Source organism: Dreissena polymorpha, chromosome 14 (assembly GCF_020536995.1).
Source record: "Dreissena polymorpha isolate Duluth1 chromosome 14, UMN_Dpol_1.0, whole genome shotgun sequence".
In the NCBI taxonomy this organism is placed as follows: domain Eukaryota; kingdom Metazoa; phylum Mollusca; class Bivalvia; order Myida; family Dreissenidae; genus Dreissena; species Dreissena polymorpha.
The window spans coordinates 74658189-74673797 of record NC_068368.1 but is presented as its reverse complement, the minus strand read 5'-3'; positions in this window follow the sequence as shown (position 1 = coordinate 74673797).

Sequence of the window (15609 nt, the reverse complement as noted above, 5' to 3'; positions counted from 1 at the left end):
ATTTAACAAACTTTAACTACAGTAAAGTATCCAACATAACACACATTCTAGAATATCAACGATTGATTTATGACAACCTCTATAAACAAAAGCGAAACTCAACAAGCACGAATTTCAATACTCATCATTCAGCTATAACTGATAACGAAAAACACTTATGTGAATGAATCTTTACATAATATGAAATAGGGATAGCACTTCAAGAAATACATAATAATAAAATTACTGTATCATATTGTATAACAAATGAATCACAATATTTAGGAATACAATTAAAGCATATGCAATAAATTCCCGGACCTATTCTTTCGAGAATAGAAATTTAACTGTTCTGCAAAAGCAATGCATTATATCACGTATCCATTAATCTGTGAAAAACATAGAAACCTTGTTAAATTTGCGCCGTATAAGTTTATTAAACAACGACTTAAAAATTGCAACAAAAATCATAGCGAATAGAATTAAATAATAGTATCTTCAATTATTTCAAGTTCACAATCCGGATGTATAAAAGGGCGTCATATTGGCGAAAATTTACGATCGATGCAAGTATGCTTTATTCATTTTCATAACACACATACATCGGGTTTTATATTTTTTGAAGACCTTGAACACAAATTCGACTCATTCTTCATCATTCGTTATGTTCACATGTTTGGGGAAGAATTGATAAAATGGATGGGATCTTTTTATACGGCATTTGAAGTCCAATAATTAACCATTGGTTCTTCTTTCACAGTTTTCATATTGATAGAGGTGTAAAACAGGGATGTCCTCTCTAATCGTCGTTATTTATTAAATGTATAGAATTCCTATAACATTTTATGCAAACTATCCCAACTATTAATGGTAAATTGCTTAAACCAGGCGAAGCAATCAAACAATCATTATTCGCCAATGACGCAACTTATTTTTGCAATAATAATCATAGCTCCTTTAACAACTATCAAGAATCACTTACCCTGTTTGGAAACATATCAGGACTAAAGCTTTATAAATATAAATGCACTTTGTTAAAAGAAGGTTATTATAGGCAAACACAAATTGATCGTTAAACGGATATGAACTTCAGTAGAAATGCTCTGAGCAAATTTAAAGAATACTTAAAAAGCAGCACAGTCCTCTTCTAAAGCTTTATGTTTCTTCGCTTGGGCTTAGTGACCTTCTTGTTGATCCCACATCATCCAGATTACAATATGACCTAGAAATATTAAACACAATGCCACAAGTCATGCACTGGTAAATGTTAACACAGTCGTGTTTGTTGTAAATGTGTCGTCTGTCTTTAGCAGTTCATTTATTTTGTGTCGCACTGATTTGAATAGTTTTTGTGCCATACATAAACACTACCCGTTATTTTAAAGCTTCTATCCTGCTGATGCAGCTAAAATTTGAATTAGTATTTACTTTCTGACATTTTTTGTTTTGTATAGTCAAACTTGTTACTCTGTATATGGATATTGTTAAATAATAATTGATTTTTTAAACATAAAAAGTCTTTACAATAATCATTCGTAGCAGAAAGTCTTGGTGTTCTATATCAAGGCTTGAATTATTATTGCATAGGGTTAGAATTATCAGTTTAAATTAAGATAAATAACATTTATATATATTTATAAAATATATGAGAATTAAATTTGTATTAAAGACGGTATATTTTGTAAATCAACGCAAGTTAAATATTATATACCGTGCACACGTATTGCAATAGATAATCTCGAGCTAGATCACTTAGAGAGAAACGAATACGATATATATTGAATATCAATATAAGAGAATGATTCTTCAATTTGAAGACATTTTAATAATCAATCTTGCATGTTCAACTGATCAACAGCTGTGCATCGTTCTGAGTAACAATTTAACGAAGTTAATACAAGCATCAGCTTAATCTCTCGCGAGCATGCAACATATAGCCTCATATATTATGATCTTTAGATTATCAATGAGAATAGTCTGCCGTATATGCTATTTTGATGTTTCAGTGTTGTGTCCATACAAAACGGCTCCTTTAAGAACTGCCAATCCTGGATCTCGAGGAACAATCAGATTTAATACTTTAAATGCTTCCCGAAACATGCATTGAACATACAATGATTCGGCAAAACTGTCGACTAAAACCATATTGGTTACCTCCCTTAAACTAAGATTTTCATTTAATAGAGTTTTAATGTGTAAAATAAAACTCCAAATTTCCCTATCAACTCACGTTTTAATCATGGCAGTTTCAACTTCATGTTTGCCTGTTGGTGAGAGTGAAAAAGGGAGCCCCAAAACACAAATATCAGCTGTCAAAAGATATTTTGATCGGGTTGTTCTTTCAATATTTTTTAAAACTTGGTAATAATCCATAATGTGCTCTCTGAGAAGTTTGTCTAAGTTTCCAGCTCCTTGCTCTGTCTTTAGGTTATCTATAAACTGCTGATCTACGTTTGTAGCACGCAAAGGCCCACCGCTCGCTTCGTGTATTACTTTGACTTTGCCTTCAGGTAATACTCGAGATGCTAATATATTTGCGGATCCGCATAGTAAAGGTGTTAAAGCAATAACAAAAGTCATATATTACAACAGGTGCATAACACATATGAAAGCAATGTTTAATAATAAATAAATTTTGCAAAAATGACTCATTATACTAAGTAAATACCAGACAAAATGCGTTTTAATGATATTTTAATATTTAACTAATGACATATGTAGACCGGGCTAAAGATGCATTCTTACCTCCTATTTTTGCAACAAAACATTTGGACCCGGGCGTTTGTAAATGTATGTCCTGACTGTCTTTGTTGTTTAAACGTGTCCACCAATACGACGCCGCAACCGAATCAACAACCAAGTTTAGTCGTTCGTTATTGATTTCAGCCTTCAAATGAGACAAACAAACATTACAGAACGTGTGTGTGTAATTAAACTTAATATGACTTCTCACGTACCTTTAACAGTCGGTCTTTTTGTAGCAAAGTTGCATTGCGTTTGAAACAATAACAAAACTACCAAACATTTAAAACTTGGTGTATAATAAAAGGTTTGAGCGGAAGAGGCGTAATATGAAGAATAACGGTTTAAATGTGTATCCCAAGCGCGCTTTTGTGCTTCATGTAGGAAGATTTGAAACATGGTTTTGGAACAAAATCATGAAGTCAAACTATAACATAAAACGCACAAATAAACGGTAGAAATAATATTATTAGCGTGCTTTATATAACAATTATCCAACCGCGAACTTCATCTAGTTGTAAGACAGTTACAATTAAAAGCTAATTAATGTGTCAATAGGTTTTATTCCGATCGCAACAAATAATGTAATTCACATGTTTATACAACGGCGACCCGTTTAATTTTTTAACCAATGACATATGCAATCAAATAAAAACGGTCAATTTTGAAAAGAATGTTCAATTTACAATTTTTGCAGTCATAAGCTCTTGAGACTTTCTAAAATTAAACTCATGTCATAGTAAGGCTTGTCTTCGAGGTGCGCACAGTAGCAGCAGACTCCCTCATGAAGTCAATGGCCTCATCAGTCCATATCGCAGGTACATTTATAATGTACTGTATGTTGGTATCAATTAATGTCGGTAATTCATCTTTTAAAGCTTCAATGAGATGTCCTTTCAGAAATTGTAGTGCCAGTGTAAATATTTCCATCGCGGGATATGGGTTGTCCTCTAGGTCATCAATTGTCGTATCCACGGAACAGGTCTATTAAAAACATAACATGAACTGTTACTCGTTGAGCGTAGAGCAACTAGCTTTAAACAATATTTTCAAATATGCAAATCATTATACTGAAGCTATGCGTAGAAAATACAAGAAACCTATGATAAACTTATTCCATGCCATATTTTCCTATTTAATAAAGAACTTTGAAAAAGCAGTGCCCATGATGGTGACGACGTTCAACGCTATGCAATATGCATGTGCATCAATATTGTTAAGCCTTAAAGAAAATAATGTTTGCACATACAGTGTCTGTTTCCCTCATACAACTTTTACGAATGTCTTTCTTAAAAATTTGTCTCTATAATCTATTTAGCGTTTACATTGGTTACACATTCTGAATCATTCTCATTCCGCTTATTGGTGTACATAAAATGTTTAAAAACTATTGCAAACAGTGTTTAGTACTTTTCAACATATTTTACTCGATCTACCGTGAAACGTTTGTAAAATATATTTTCTTACATTATGTGATATTCTTGTCAATTAAATTCGATTGTAAATTAAAATTACTGTTAGCTTAGTTTAAACCTATTTATTTTAGCACGATTGCATCGAAAGCCTAAGGCTTATATAAACGCTCTTGAGTCCGTTTCCTGGGCCTAGAACCAGTCCTTGGTGTCTTTGGGGGAGATCTAAACCACGCTCCCACGATGGGGAGCGAACCCGTGACCTCCCGGTCGCTAGGCGGACACCATATCCATTAGCGACCGGGAGGTCACGGGTTCGATCCCCACCGTGGGAGCGTACTTTAGATAATATTACTGTTCGCGACCTTATATACTTTCTGAACTTTATACTATACATATGGTTGATGATGAATTAATAATATGCAGACAAGTGGATAGTGAAGTGTATAAGTACAAATGTCAAATGTGCACCTTCATTTCCTAACATTTCGTCCTCATGATTGATTTTCTATATAATATCAGTGTGTTTTTACACATTCAAAATGCTGCATTTAGCGTAAAATTTATAAGTTTATCTTAAATTATGTGTCCAATATTATTGTATCCCGGTGGGAACCATATATTGGGACAATTCAAACTATAGCATGCTTATTCTTAACAGTGTTCATATTTCTATGTCGTTGCATATGTACGTTTTATCCTAAAAAATTAAAACTGTAAAGACACACAGACGTTTACAGACTTTGTCTACCGAATCTGATTGACCCATGCGTATCGAATAAGTGAGCTTAACAAAAAAGAAACGCTATTTATCTAGAACGTTTAAAACTCTAAGGACCTTGTTCTCATTTCGAAAAATGACAATTCTAATAAACATTATCAAAACAGATAAAAACAGGATGTTTACATATTATTCAAATAAGTAAAATAACTGCTGCAAGGCATAGTTTAAAGGATTAAAATCCTCTCGCTATATGATGTTCCAGTCTGCATATTGGTACTAATATGGATATGTGACCACCATCAAATCTCATATATATTTTCTCTGAGTTTTCTTAGAAATATATATGGGGATTAAAATGATGTTTATATTGATAATCATTTAAGAGTACATGATGATTATTATTTGTGTTATTATTACTTAAATAATAATAGCAATAATAATAGTAATTATTATTTTAAGCGAGGCTGTTTTCGGAGAAAACCCGAGCTATTGTCATAGCCAGCTCGTCGTCCGCCGTCCGACGTCCGCCGTAGGCGTCGTGCTAAAACATTTACATTGGCCATTACTTTTGATATATTGAAGATAGCAACTTGATATTTGGCATGCATGTGTATCTCATGGAGCTGCACATTTTGAGTGGTAAAATTTCAAGGTGAACATCATCCGTCAAGGTCTAAGATCGAAAAAAACAAAGTCAAGGGAAGTAATAAGCTTTAAATGGACATAGTTATCTGACCTGCCCACGTATATATTTATGTTAAAAACATCAAAGCGGCGCAGTAGGCGGCATTGTGTTTCTGACAAACACATTGTGGTAAAAGGTCAAGGTCAGGTCACCCTTTACGGTCTATGGTAAAAAATACAGATTTAAGGGAAGTAATAAGCTTTAAAAAGGGAGAAAAATATTCAATATTGAACATAGCTACTTTATATATTTGGCATGCATGTGTATCTCATGGAGCTGCACATTTTGAGTGGTGAATCTACAGTCACGGTAGATGTATTTATTATCGGTGTATGATTGAATAAAGTTGTTATACAGGTTTTGAAGGTGCGCATGTTCAATCATGCGGAAATCAAGATTTCCTCGTGCATTTGTAGATTTGTAGGTTTGTTCATTCGACAGGCAAGCAGGGTAGAGCGTTGACGTGTTTTAAATCGATTTATTTTTCTGCTCAACCACATTTAATTGTGAAAGTTATTTTATTTTTGCACCATATTTGCATTGGCAATTTGTTAAATATGGACAGTCAAGACGAGAGGCGTGATCGCATAGTCGGCGAAGATAGAGCTGACAATGTAAATGGACACACGGAGCGACCACGTGGTAGCGGTCACGAAGGTAGGCCCTCGGGGGATAGGGAAGAATTGTTTGACGTGTTTGGTCTATTTAGAAGCTACTTTGATGCACAGTTGTCATCGTTAAAAAGGGATATTACAAGCCATAAAAATGTTGATAAAATTTATGTGCCTGCTTTCAAGAGTGCCTCGTGTAAACATCAGTTCGTATTCAATACTGAAATCTGCTCTTTGCTTCAATGTTTATTGGACAGAGATAGTCTTGGCTTTGCTAAAGAAAAGGCAAAAGAAGGTTTGAAAAAACTAACTTACAGAAATAAACTTGTCAGGTTAGCTGATTCTTCCCCCGGGGGCTGGGCCACTGTTGCTTAATATGAAAAACCAGTAGTAGGGTCGGATAGTGATGATGAAAAGAAAATAAACAAAGCCGAGGCTAGAGCTGTCAAAAAACTGAAATCAAATCCTTCTTATTCGTTTTATGTACGTTCTGTTTTCAATCGGTTGGCTGATCGACCTTCTGCTTCCGCTTCCCCGGCTCCACCAGCGCAGGATCCTTTTGTTGGTCCTCTTTTTTCCCATCTCGACCGATGGCTATGGGGGTTGAGCGCCAACAGTTTTTTCTGCCCTATCCAGCCAGAGCCGGCGCCAACACCACGTGCTTTGCTTGTGGACGACAGGGCCATTTCCGGCGCGAGTGCGAGTGGGTTAACCGTTTCCAGGGAAACATCGTGCCTAGACGTAAAACCGGAAATCCAGATAGAAAACCTATCGTATGATAAGTATATTGCTGGTTTAGACATTTCTGACATTGATGCGCATTATGAAGAAAAGTATCAGTTATCACATTCTTCAACTGTAAAAGGCAGTTTAAAGAGACATGTTCGTTTTTGGAAAAGCATCGGATCCAACCCTGATATAATTTACTGTATTGTAGGCGGTTACAAATTACCATTAATAGAATTACCTGAAAAATGTGTATCTGCAAATAAACAATCAGCTTTAAAGCATATAGATTTTGTAAACGAGTCCGTGTAGGATATGTTAAATAATGGCTTTATTGTAGAATCAATAGAATTCCCTCATGTTGTAAGTCCATTAAGTGTAGCCGTAAATGCAGCCGGCAAGAAAAGGTTGATTTTAGATTTACGATTTGTTAATAAATACATATGGAAAGAAAAAATGACTTTCAAAGACTGGAAAACGGTGATTGAATATTTTGATCCGAATTGTTTTTGCTTCAAGTTTGATTTGTCAAAAGGTTATTATCATTTGGACATATTTTCTGAACACCAGAAATATTTGGGATTTTCTTTAAATGGTAAATACTATGTTTATACAGTGATTCCTTTTGGTTTGTCGTACGCACCTTTTTGTTTTGTTAAGTGCCTTAGGGAGATCATTAAATACTGGCGTTTTAATGGCATAAAAATTGTTATGTTTTTAGATGATGGTTGGGGTACTAATTCTTATATCGAAAATGCAACACAAGATGCAAATTTTGTTCGAAATACATTACACGAAGCTGGACTTGTAATCAATGAGGAAAAGTCAATATGGATACTAGTTCAGAGGCTAGAATGGGTAGGATTAATCTGGGATAGCCAAATGTTTTCTATCGAAATTCCCGATAGAAGAACGCTTGATTTAAAAAATACTCTTTTAAAGGTATTTTCTTCCATGCCAATGGTTTCGGATAGGGATTTAGCTAGATGTACGGGGAAAATTATTTCTATGATGCCTGTTATAAGTAGTCTAGCAAGATTAATGACTAGATTTCTTTATTCCGTAATCACCTCTTGACAGTCGTGGGATAGAGTTATAGCCCTTGATCCAGATAGCTTTTGTATTCAGAATTAAGATTCTGGTTAGATCGCATAGATGGCATACAATCAAGACTTCTAAGTAAATGCTCATGTGTCGAAGTTGTGAAAGTGTACAGTGATGCAAGTGGGTTTGCCTGCGGGGCTTACATTGTTGATAGGCCAGATTTCATTTTTCATGATATATGGTCTAATGATGATTGCAATAAAAGTTCTACTTATAGAGAAAATAAAGCAGTATTTCTAGCTTTACGGGATTACGGTAATTTTTTAAGGGGGAAAACTGTAAAGTGGTTTTCTGACTCTCAATCATGTGTACAAGTGGTGAAGGTAGGAAGTTCTAATCTCGAGTTACATGATCTAGCTCTGAGCATTTTTAGTATTTGTTTGAAGATGAACATAGGACTAGAAATACAATGGGTTCCTAGAGAATTAAACTCTATTGCCGATAGTATTAGTAAAATTAATAATACAGATGAATGGGAAGTTACACGAGAGTATTTGAATAGCATCTGGGGTCCATTTTCGATTGATCGCTTTGCTACTTTTAAAAATAAAAAGACTTTGAGATATAATTCAAAATTCTATGATTTTGAAACGGAAGCAGTTGATTGTTTTACCCAGTTTTGGGGTGCTGATTTGAATTGTTTAGTACCACCTATTTATCTGGTAGGAAAAACAATTATGCACCTTCTAGAATGCAACGCGCATGGCGTTTTGGTGGTACCCAGATGGCCTAGTGCAGCCTTTTGGCCATTTTTATTTGAGGCCGGCAATGTACAAAAGCATTTTATAAAGGATATTATTGTGTTCGACAAAGGTCAGAATATTTTTGTGAACAACAATCACTATGTATTTAGCTCAAGACGTTTTTCTAGTAAAGTACTTGCTATTCAAATATAACTACACTATATGTGCGTTGTTATGTGAATGTGATATGAATGTTTTCGACTGTTTTGCTATAATTATGGTATAGTTTGGAAACGTCACCTGTTTTTATTTGTATTTATGATTTAATGGATATTGTTTTGCGTGTATGGCTATGAAGAATGTATAGAAACCATGTTTGGTGAATGTTTTGTTCGACTGGTACCGTTTGCACCTGGTGCTTACGAAGTCGTGTACAGTAACAAAAAAAAACACGAGGAATGGAATATTTGCAAAAAGAAAGCAAATGATATGTTTTTAAAAGGATAATACTTGCAAAAAAGAAAGCAAGGGTTAAAATTAACACTTTTTAAGATATAATACTTGCAAAAAAGAGAGCAAGGGTAATGTAAATTCAAATTGGAGATTACTTGGAAAAAAGAGAGCAAGGAAATTATTAAAGTAACTAAATTTACAGTATTAATGTATGCTTTTATTGGAAATGATTTATACATTTGACAGATGCCTTTAAGATGGGTCGCTGGATCAGCAGAGAATGTCTTCCATCAGAATTGCAAATGTCTCAAGAAATTCTGAAGGATTTGGTCAAAACATCAAAGTCAGATAACACCTACAAACAGTATAATACTTATTTTAAAGCATATAGTGCATGGTGTAAAAAGTACGACTTTAATCCTTTGCCATCGACGGATTATCATGTCAGTCTGTTCTTGGCTACCCTTAAAAATTCTTGTCCGTCTGCCTAAAAAATTAACGCGATTGTATATGGTATTTCATGGGCTCATAAAATTGCGGGATTTTGTGATCCTTGTGAGTCTGATCTGGTTACTTTTGCTAAAAATGGATTAATATGGTCAAATTCAAAACCACCAGTTCAGAAATGCCCGATAACTATAGAGGATATGATAAAGATTGTTAAACATTTTGGACACTCTGATTCCTTATTAGATTTGAAATCCGTCACAATGTGTTTGGTATGTTTTTCAGGTTTTGTGAGATTTAGCGAATTGGTTTCTTTAAAAAGATGCGATGTATCATCTTTTGAGGATTGTGCTAAAATTAACATTTGTAAGAGTAAAACGGATCAATTGTGCAACGGCGAACAGGTGACTATTTGTAAAACAAATTCAGATTTATGCCCTGTATATTACTTACAAAAATATATCTTTGAAGCAGCTATTCCAGATACTTCAAAAGATTTTTTGTTTAGGAACATAAAACATTATAGGGATAATACACGTTTTCGAGGGCATGATCATCTGGTTATGCGCACTCGGGCAGGAACAGATTTTTTCGAGCGCGCGCAGATAATCATGTCCGAGTAAATGTGTATTTACGCTATTATTGCATAAACAAATCACACATACCAAAATAAATTAAAATAACATTGAAAAAAAATATGTTTTGTTCATTCGACATCGACAAAATAATTCGATTATTTCAATACAGTTCAGTGTTGTGTTTTACATATGCCTCACTCGGTAATCATCCGAAATGACGAGGCTTTACCTTCGGATAGGCAGTTTCGATTTAAAATGTGTTTAAACAGTGGATTAATGCAAAGTTGAAATGCAGCCGCGCAAAGTAAGAAATGAGGAATTATTTTGGAATTTACAGCAGGAACGTTGAAGGTACATAAACACTTACATTTACAGCATAGTCTTTTGAATGTGTTGAGTAAATAACCTTAACTTCATTGACGTTTCCAATAAAATTAAGCTCTTGTCAAGAGAGTGCAGATGGTATAATTTGAAAAGTGGATTGAAATAGTCATTATCCCTGCATGCATGAGGAAACTGGTGCTTATTCAGTTCCCCATTCATGCTTGGAAAGTCGTCGAAGGTTGGAGAAGGGAAGTAACTGCGCGTGGACCAGATTATGGATATGAAAAACGCATAACAGGGCTTGAACGGCACGTGAATCGCCTTGTTAATACAAGATTTCTCCCGTTCAAGCCCTCCTTTTGCCAAGTTTCTGCACCCCGCCAGAGGGCATTATAGATAGAGTTTATGCAATAATGTAAGAAAATGCATAAAGACGTGTTAGTTGGCTCAAAGCAGATGAGTTACAGTAGGGCACGAGAAATCTTACGCGTTAAACTTAGTGTTATTGGACTTAATCCTAATGTTTACGGTTTGCAATCATTTCGGCCAGGGGGAGCAACTGCTGCTGCAAATAGCGGTGGGGCTGATAGATTGTTAAAAAAGCATGGGCAGTGGAAAACTGATAATGCTAAGGATCGATACGTGAGAGATTCGGAAGAAACACAAAAAATTGTTTCTTCTCATTTGGGTTTGTAAATAAATATGGTACTTGATGTTGGAAATTGAAAATTTTACATCATATTTTGCCCCGTTCTTTTTCTGTCGATAAATTACCCTGCTTGTCATGACACCTAAACAAATGTGTTTGTTTTTATTATAAATGGTTAGATGATAAATAATTTATGTTTGACATAAAATGAAATGGAATATAAAACATAAATGTATTTATTATCGGTGTATGATTGAATAAAGTTGTTATACAGGTTTTGAAGGTGCGCATGTTCAATGATGCGGAAATCAAGATTTCCTCGTGCATAGATTTGTAGGTTTGTTCATTCGACAGGCAAGCAGGGTAGAGCGTTGACGTGCTTTAAATCGTTTTATTTTAAGATAGAAAGGGGCATTGGTTCCGGACATCAACGAGTATACTTGTTATACTCCATTTTTCACAGTTCTATGTATAATGACACTTATTTGCCATTTATACTTTATGGCAATGTTTTTTTTTGGAACCAGTGTTTGTGCGTGGGTTTTCAAGAAATAAATTACCCTGCTTGTCATGACACCTAAACAAATGTGTTTGTTTTTATTATAAATGGTTAGATGATAAATAATTTATGTTTGACATAAAATTAATTGGAATATTAAACATAATGGCTTTTAATTTTTTGCTACTAAAAATAGATATTTGTTACAGACAATTATTTTCAAGGGTAGTAATATATATAATTATAAATCTCAAATTATATATTTCCTTACCAAGAATTGAAGTTCTTTTCACAGTTACTGTACAGATTTATTATTTTGATTATTTATAACCGAAATGATTGATTTGTCAAAGTTTTTTTTAATGATATAATTATAATTTCTTTGATGTTCATTACATACCTGTGGACTTATGTCCATAGATACATGACCAACGGTAATTTATTGTCGATCGATTAAAGTATTTCAAAATGATGACAGTTATGCATATTCCGGCTTTGACCGGAAGTGCTTTAGTAGACAGTGCTAGGGAACGAACAGTAAAAGTAAAAGAGAAAAGAGGATGCAGCATGATGGGCGTAGTGAATATTCTGACGAAAAATGGAGTGGAGGATACTGACGTTGAGTGGCTAGCCTCGGGACCTCCGGGATCGGCAGAGTACCTTTGCAAACTCAGATAAGTGCCGCTATTTTCTATCAATAGAGTATCAATGCAATCGTCTGTTACACATAGCGGTGTTCAGTACCGTTTTTTTTCAAATATGGAAAACAGCTGGTCACGTGCAGAGTGCACAGGTTTCCAGCATTAATTATCGATTTGGCAATTGCAGATATGTTTAAAGGGTTTGGGCAAGTGGTTTCAGTAGAACTTGACACTTTGAAGGTTGGTGACTTTGTCGCCAGATCTGGAGTGAGGATAGTCACACTTGAGTGTGATTAAAATATGACAGAGGCTATACCACACGTACTAGCATTCGAATGTGGCACAAGGGCCCTTATTTCCATGCGGGGAAGGCAACCCGTGTGCCTCTATTGTCAAGAGGTGGGACATGTACGCAATACATGCCCACAAAATATCAATGCAATATTAAAGCACAACCAGGAGAGTGTTTCATGGACAAAGGTTGTCAAGGATGTTGCACAAAAGGCACCGGATGTGGCACAAAAGGAACCATCATCAAAAGTCAAGGAGACAGTTGCAAAAAGGCCGGAAGTGACGGTTGAACAATCATCAGCACAAATGGACGATTTTCAGGTCGTTGTAAACAAGAAAAAGAAATCAAGCGGTCAAAAGAAACAGATATAAACAGAAGAGGTGATACAAACAGAGAAAGAGGAGGAGAAAATGTACGCACAAGATTTAAAGTTGAGGTGAGAAAAGAGGGGTCGAAAGGGTTTGATCACAGGCTCAAAAAGAGTCTGTGATAAAGTAAATACTAACAGTAGTGAATAATTGTCTCCCTTACCCCAAAACAGATATGCGGTGTTAGAAGTTGATGATCTTGAAGGACATACATTAGTAATTGATTTAGTTTCGCAAGATCTGAACATGACCCCTGTTGATCAAATATGTAAGAACAAACATACACACACTTCCATTTCAATTAATAGATTACCTTTATCAAAAATCTACTAACATCTTTATAAATCCTTTTTTTAATTATCCTTTACTGTTAAAAATCAATGTATATCAATACCTAGTGTAAATAGTTCACTTGTATGTATAGTTATCATTATATTTTATGTATTAAAATATAATGTTGGCATTTATACCGATCACATAGAAAATCTGTGCGACCGATATATTGGCATATTAAAAATTTCATGTTTTCACATTATTTATTTATTATATAGCATATGTATAAATAAAATCTATGTTAATAACAGTATGTTTATATGTACAATAAAAAACTATTACTTTAAAATCGGATATAACAAATGCATTTCTTATAATGTGTGAGCGCATAAATTACGTTCATATGCCAGTGTGTGTAAACGTTTGTCATTGTTACATATACTAAATTTATATTTATTACAAAACACCTTTTCTAAACATTCTATTCATCAACATTACGCCTTTATTCCTTTTCCAATATCCTCGTGGTAAATGTGAGCGCATTTATTTGTTTCCAACATTACTTCGGTACGTAGTACGCTCATTACAACAGCGAGTATACAAAATCGCTAGTATAGTCTCTTTTCTACCTGGTTAAAATCTTTTCAACAATATTATCGGTTTTTTACGATGCTGGAACAGCATCGTCCAAGGTATCATAACCATCTAAAAATAATTCACAATGGCGACCTATGTAAAAGACCGAGCCAGTCCGATTGAGATAACTCGATTTTTCAGTTACTTCCCTTTTGCATTCGCCACTGCGTATGAGATTGCTCGTCATTGATAACATTCTCCTAGCAGAGTTGTCGTTCGTGTTTCAACATTCAACAATGGCCGCCACCATGAGAGTCTCGATTCAAAACTTTCTTACTGCATAAATTAACTTGTTTCGCTATTTAGAAGATGTCATTTAGAATATATATGAATTATTTATTCACTAAATCTCCGCTTATGACAACAGTAGTTGGAATTCGAAGGATATATACTCGATGTGAATGAAGGACTTTCTGGATCGTAACAGCTTGACACGGCAAAACTGGCATACTGGTATTTTTAGTTATCAATATAAGTCACATTGTGCTTTATAAATTGTTTTCGAGCATTTTGCGACTTATTGAATGACTATGATACCCGATATCAACATTTCATCGGGGATTTGCAGATCACCAAGCTGTCCTGAAATTCAACATTGATTTCAAACTCTTTACTTGTTTGTATACTCTTTCTTAGTGTTATTACTTTTTATCATTTTAAAGTTAAATGAACTGTGTCACAGTAAAAGAGACATTAAGGCGATTGTGGCCAGTTTGGATCTAGATCAGCCTGCAGTCGCTTGAAAGCTGTTTGCTTAAAAGCGTTTTTCTGACAATAACAAATAATTTAATTGGATACTGATTTGACTGCGCTTTTCCTGTGACCTGGCTCAAATAATAGAATTGTCATTAATCAAATTATTTATTTCGAACATTAATCAATTGGTTTTCTTGTCCCTCGGGATCAATGACTCCAGCACTTTCCTGTTGAGAATTGAATACTGCTAAAGGCGATGCTAGGGGGCGTGAGAGATGTTGCACCTTCCAGTATCGCTCGATTGTTCATAGTCGGCTCGGGTACTACGTACATGTACCCCGGGTACTCTTAAATATACTTACATGTATCCCGGGTACGGAAAATATACTAAAATGTACCCGGGAAATTTAACCCTAAATCAGTCGTTGTCGACTATTTTTTTGTAATAATTATTTATACACATCAGGTCTTAACACTAACTTTTTTTTCAACTTGCCCGTTCGGGCTAGTAAATGCAGAACCTACTAGCCCTGACCAATCTTTCATGTGGCCTGACCCAAGTATTATACAAACCTTTATATTTATCATTCAACTTGTATTTTCTTGTGCTTGGAGATGCGCAATTATGATTAAATCATTCTTATTAGCTTGCCTTACTAATGCTATTGAATTCAATATTCATCTATTTACGACATCTATTTGTAATCTTCACGCCATTTCTGGAGAAATTTTCTTGTTTTTTTATTTCCTCATACTTTCTCTTACTTTCCTCCTTCCCTTTTCTTTTCGTATCCGAGGAACCCCCATCCCCACCCGTAAAGCCAAACTTAAACAACGACATGAACATTAAAACCTTTTTTACATAGATTGCCGGGTTACCGTCTTACAAGAAATGGTAAGTTAATCTTAGCAAAATAACGTGTTACGGTAGTTGTAACAATTGTACAGGGTTAACTCTCTACTAAAAGCCGGGATTGACCATTAATATTAGTTTTGCTAATTGAATTGCGTAAAAAATATTGTCAAAACACTTCTAATCTAAATAAAGTCTCTATCTTCCTCTAAATGGAATTATTAATCGTCTAAA